The 6,209-nt window shown below is 42.4% G+C and overlaps 2 long non-coding RNA genes across 2 annotated transcripts; both read right to left on the bottom strand.

The window, feature by feature from the left end:
* Positions 1-2,389: 2,389 nt before the first annotated feature.
* LOC113617052 (uncharacterized) lies at positions 2,390-5,701 on the bottom strand. The gene is made up of 4 exons (XR_003431485.1): positions 5,197-5,701; positions 3,500-3,540; positions 3,433-3,439; positions 2,390-2,436 (listed from the first exon to the last, which is right to left on the bottom strand). It is a non-coding gene; the product is annotated as an uncharacterized LOC113617052 (long non-coding RNA).
* On the bottom strand, positions 3,854-4,511 carry LOC113617053 (uncharacterized). Its single transcript, XR_003431486.1, has 3 exons — positions 4,475-4,511; positions 3,907-3,973; positions 3,854-3,876 (listed from the first exon to the last, which is right to left on the bottom strand). It is a non-coding gene; the product is annotated as an uncharacterized LOC113617053 (long non-coding RNA).
* Positions 5,702-6,209: the final 508 nt, after the last annotated feature.

The raw sequence follows: 6,209 nt of genomic DNA on the forward strand, positions 1-6,209 counted from the left end.
TGTCTTTCGGTTTCTTTCTTACTTCAAGTTGGATGATTATGTCTAGGTCCTTCTATGGTGGTACAAACAGCACTGTTTTATTCTTTCCATGGCTAATATTCCATTGTGTACCTGGACCACTTCTTCCTTGTGCATTCATCTGTTGATGGACATTTTGGTTGCTTCCAAGTCTTGGCTATGGTAAATATTGCTGTAGTGCAGGATTCCCAGCCTGTGTCTTTTTGACTCTTGTGTTCTCGGGTGATAGGCCCAGCAGTTGGGCTATCAGATCATTTGGTAGCTCAATTTTTTATTTTAAACGCACCGCCATTCTCTTCTCACTACTGGCTGTTACCAGTTTACATCCCACCAGCAGATAGAGGGTACACAGTTCTCTAAAAGCTTTTCAGCATTAATTCTTTGTAGACTAGTTTGCTGATGTTCATTCTGACGGCTCTGAGGTGAACGTTTTTGTAGATTGGATTTGCATGGCTTTATTAGTTGCTGATATTGAGCATTTCTCCATGCATTTTTTTTAAACAAAAAGAAAGAAAAGACAAAATGTGCATAAAATATGCCTCTTGCTATTGTCTTTTTGAAATGTTGACGTCTTTTGAATTTTCTGGTCGATTTACGACCCCAGGATTTTGTCTGAGGCCCGGTGTCCTTTACAGTCCTGCAAATATTTTCAATATTCAGTGACCGTTAATGCTGGGTTTAAAGCTGCTGTTTTGGGAAACGGCCACAAGGAGGCAGCATTTCTCCTTTACCAAATCTGGTTACTAGGGCAACAGAGCCTTAATGAAAGTCGTGTTCTAGGTTGTAAATTAGAATGGAATGTGCAAGGAAATGCCCTTTAAGTTTATGTCTCATTACTTCTTGTTCGTATTTTTTTTTTTTTTTTTTTTTTTTTTGCCGTTTGCGGGCCTCTCACTGTTGTGGCCTCTCTCGTTGCGGAGCACAGGCTCCAGACATGCAGGCTCAGCGGCCATGGCTCACGAGCCCAGCCGCTCCGCGGCATGTGGGATCCTCTCGGACCGGGGCATGAACCCGTGTCCCTGCATTGGCAGGCACACCCTCAACCAGTGCACCACCAGGGAAGCCCACTTGTTTGTATTTTTAATTTAATTTTTAATTTAATTTTTAAATTAATTTTAATTTTTATTTTTTATCACAGCAAATTTGATTACAGTGTTTTGTTTGTTCAAGGCATGCAAAATGTGGTTCTTTCACACATGTACATATATATCTATTCTTCTTCAGATCCTTTTACCAGACTACACCACGTTGAGTAGTCTTCTCTTGGTGTTCCGTAGGTCTTTGGTGATTATATATTTCACATGTGTTTGTATATCTCTGTTAACTCCAATATCATAATGTATCCAATCCTCACACTTTACCATTTGGTGAACCATAAGTTTGTTTAATGAATCTGTGATTGCCTTTCTGTGTGGAAATATCTTCATTGGTATCAATAATTAGGAAACACCTATAAGTCATATCATAGGATATGTGTCTTTCGCTTTCTCACTTACTACCAGTTGCACGATCACCTCTAGACTCATCTATGGTGCTGCAAATGTCATTGTTTCATTTTTTTCCTTGGCTAATATTCCATCTTTACGTGTACCATTTCTTCTTAGTCCACTCGTCTCTTGATGGACTTTTTGGTTGCTTCCATGTCTTGGCTATTGTAATTCTGCTGCAGTGCAGTTTTGCTTGCCTATGTCTTTCCAATTCTGTCTTCTTAGGTTGTAGGCTGAGGAGTAGGCCTGCTGGATCATACAGTAGCTCAATGTTTACCTTTTAAAGGCACCTCCATTCTGTTCCCATTATTGGCTCTTGCCAGGTTACGTCCCACTTCAAATCGAAGATATGCATTTCTACACAACCTCTTCAGCACTGATCGTTTGTAGTTTCTTTGCTGATAGTAATTCTGAGTGGTGTGAGCTGATACCTCATTGTGGTTGGATTTGCATATGTCTCATAGTCCTTTGAAATTGAGCTTTCAGGCATGTCCTTTTATTTTTCAAACTGCTATTACAGCTTACTTCTTCAAATTGTTTTCTTGAAATATGTGCCACATTTTGAAAGTTTTTGGCCTTTACCTGCATGAAGATATTTTGAGGGCAGGTTTCATTTACAACCATGCAGTACTTGTGCATATGAAGTGACCATTAGCACAGGTTTCAAAGGTGCTGTTGCAGGTATTGGCCAGAGGTCGGCAGCATTTCTACGTTCCCCAACCTGGTACCTAGGGAAACGTGCTAAGTGATATCTGGAGAGTGGGAGAGGATTAATAAATACCCTAACCCTAAAGCGTACCCTAACACTAACCCTATTCCTAACCCATACACTAAGCTTAACCAAAACGCTAACTGTAACCCATACCCTAACCCTATCCTGTACTCTAAACCTAACCCATAACCGTACCCTAACCAGTAGCCTAAACAGTACCTGTTCCATAACCCTAACCCAACCCTGTTACCTTAACAAGTACACTAACCCTAAGCCGTACACTAACACTAACCCATACAGTAAGACATACCCTAACCCTAACACGTAGCCATAACCTAAACTGTACCCTAACCCTCTCCTGTACCCTAACCCTAACCATAAACTGTACTCTAACCCATACCCTAATCCTAACCCGTACCCTAACACTAACCGGTACACTAACCCATACTCTAACCTTAAACCGTAACCATACCACAAAATGTACCCTAAACCTAACCCGTACCGTAATGCTAAACTTAACTCTAAACCATACTCTAACCTGTACCCTAATCCTAACCCATACCCTAACACTACACCATACACGAACGTGGACACTAACCCTAAACTCTAGCCATACCCTAAACTGTACCCTAAACCTAAACTGTACCGTACCACTAATCCTAACCCTATCCTGTACCATAAACCATTCCCTAATCCTAACCCGTACACTAACACTAACCCATATGCTAACACGTACCCTAAACCTAACCCGTTACCATACACTAAACTGTACCCTAAACCATACATGTTCCCTAATCCAATCCCTAACCCTAACCCTTACCCTAAGCCTTAGCCTAACACGTACCCTTATCCTAACCCGTACATTAACACTAACCCATAACCTAACATGAACCGTAATCCTAACCCATTGTCGTACCCTAACCTGTACCCTAAACCGTACCCATTCCCAATCCCTAAACCTAACCCTTACCCTAAGCCTAACCATAACCCATACCCTAAAACTAACCCGTACACTAACACAAAACCATACCCAAACCCGTATCCTAACCACAATCCGTTGTGGTACCCCAACCTGTAAACTAAAACGTACCCGTTCCCTAACCCTACCGTAATCCTAACACTAACCCTTACTCTAACCCGTAACCTAACCTGTACATTAACACTAACCCGTACCCTAAAAGGTACCCTAACCCTAACTCGTTGTCATACCATAACTGGTACCCTAAACCGTACCTGTATGCTAAACCTAACCCTAATCCTAACCCTAACCTTAACACTTAACCTTACCCTAAGCCTTACCCTAACCCGTACCCTAATCCTAACCTGTACACTAACATTAACCTGTACCCTAAACCGAAACCATTGTCGTACCCTAACCTGTATCCTAAACCATATATTTTCCCTAACCCTAAACCTAACCCTAACCCTAATCCTTACTCTAAGCCTTACCCTAACAAGTACCCTAACTCTAACACGTTTTCATACCCTAATCTGTTCCCTAAACTGTACCCGTTCCATATCCCTAACCATAACCCTAACTCTAACCCTAAGCCTTACACTAAACTGTACCCTAATCCGAACCCATACACTAACAATAACCCGGACCCTAACATGTACCCTAACATTTTGTCGTACCCTAACCTGTACCCTAAATCGTACCTGATCCCTAATTGTAACCCTAACCCTAACCCTTACCCTAAGCCTTACCGTAACCCGTAACCTAATCCTAAACCATACATTAACACTAACCCATACCCTAACACGTACCCTAACCCTAAACCATTGTCGTACCCTAAAATGTATGCTAAACCGTTCCCTAACTATAACCCTAACTCTAACCCTAACACTTACCCTAAGCCTTACACTAAACCGTACCCTAATCCTAACCTGTATGCTAACACTAAACCATACCCTAACACATACCCTAACCCTAAAGCGTTGTCATACCCTAAAATATACCATAAACTGTACCCGATCCCTAACCTATACCTAACCCTAACTGTAACACTAACCCTTACCCTAAGCCTTACCAAACCCATACAATAATCCTAAACTGTACACTAACTATAACCCGTACCCTAACACGTACCCTAAATCTAACCCATTGTTGTACAATAACCTGTACCCTAAACTGTACCCGTACCCTAATCCTAAACTTAACCCAAACCCTACACCTTACCCTAAGCCTTACCCTAAAGTGTACCCTAATCCTAACCCATACACTAACACTAACCAGGACCCTATATGAACCCTAAACCTAACCCTTTGTCGTACCCTAACCTGTACCCTAAACCATAGCCATACCCTAACACAAAACCTAACCCTTACCCTAAACCTTACCCTAACCCTTATGCTAATCCTAGCCCAGACAATAACACTAACCCATACCCTAACACGTACCCTAAAACTAACCTGTTTGTGTACCCTAAACTGTACCCGTTCCCTAACCCTAACCCTTACTGAAATACTTACACTAACCCGTAACCTAATACTAACCCGTATGCTAAAGTTAACCCATACATTAACACTAAACCTTTCCCTAACACGTACCCTAACCCTAACCCGTTGTCGAACCCTAACCTGTAACCTAAACCGTACCCATTCCCTAACCCTAACCCAAACTGTAACACTTACCCTAAGCCTTACCCTAACACGTATCCTAATCCTAACCCATACACTAACACTAACCCGTACCCTATCACGTACCCTAACCACAATTCGCTATTGTGCCCTAACCTGTAACCTAAATGAACCCATTCACTAAAACTAACCATAACCCTAAACCTAACCCTTACCCTAACACGTACATTAACACTAACACATACAGTAACGTACCCTAACCCTAACTCATGGTTGTACCATAACCTGTACCCTAAACGGTACCTGTAAGCTAACCCTAACGCTAATCCTAACCCTAACCCTAACACTAAACGTTAACCTTACACTAACTCTTACCCTAACCGGTACCCTAATGCTAACCCATACACTAATACTAACCCTTACGCTAACACGTACATTAACCCTAACTCGTTGTCGTACACTAACGTGTACCCTAAAATGTACTCGTTCCCTAACCCTAACCCTTACCCGAAGCCTTACCCAAACACGTACTCTCATCCTAACCCAGACACTAACACTAACCCGTACCCTAACATGTACGCTAACCCTAAACTGTTGCATACCCTAACCTGTACCCTAAACCATACCCATTCCCTAGCGCTAACCCTAAACCTAACACTTACCCGAAGCATTAACCTAACCCATACCCTAATCCTAACCTTTACACTAACACTAAGCCGTACAATAACACGTACGCTAACCCTAAACAGTTGTCGTACCCTAAACTGTACCCTAAACCGTACCCGTTCCGTAACCCTAACCATAACCCTAAACCTTACCCGAAGCCTTACCCTAAACTGAACCCTAATCCTATCCCGGACACTAACACTAACCCATACCCTAACACGTACGCTAACACTGAACCGTTGTTGGAACCAAACCTGTACGCTAAACCGTACCCGTTCCCTAGCCCTAACCCTAACACTAACCCTAACCCTAACCCTAACCCTAACACAAACCCTAACCCTTACCCTTACCCGAAGCCTTAAACTAACCTGTACCATAATCCTAACCCGAACACTAACACTAACCCGTACCATAACACGTACGCTAACACTAAACTGTTGTCGTACCCTAACCTGTACCTTAAACCGTCCCTGTTCCCTAACCATAAACCTAACCCTAACCCTAAACCTTACCCGAAGCCTTACCCTAAACAAAACCCGTAGATTAACACTAACCAGTACCCTAACACGTATGCTAATCTTAAACCGTTGGCCTACCCTAACCTGTACCCTAAACTGTCCCACTTCCCTAAACCTAACCCTAACCCTAAAACTTAACTGAAGCCTTTGCCTAACTTGTATGCTAATCCTAACCCGTACACTAACACTAACCCGTACCCTAACACGTACGCTAACCCTAAAACTTTT

This window comes from Aethalodelphis obliquidens, unplaced genomic scaffold, assembly GCF_003676395.1.
Source record: "Aethalodelphis obliquidens isolate GAN/ISIS:26980383/991018 unplaced genomic scaffold, ASM367639v1 scaffold1489, whole genome shotgun sequence".
Taxonomy (NCBI): domain Eukaryota; kingdom Metazoa; phylum Chordata; class Mammalia; order Artiodactyla; family Delphinidae; genus Aethalodelphis; species Aethalodelphis obliquidens.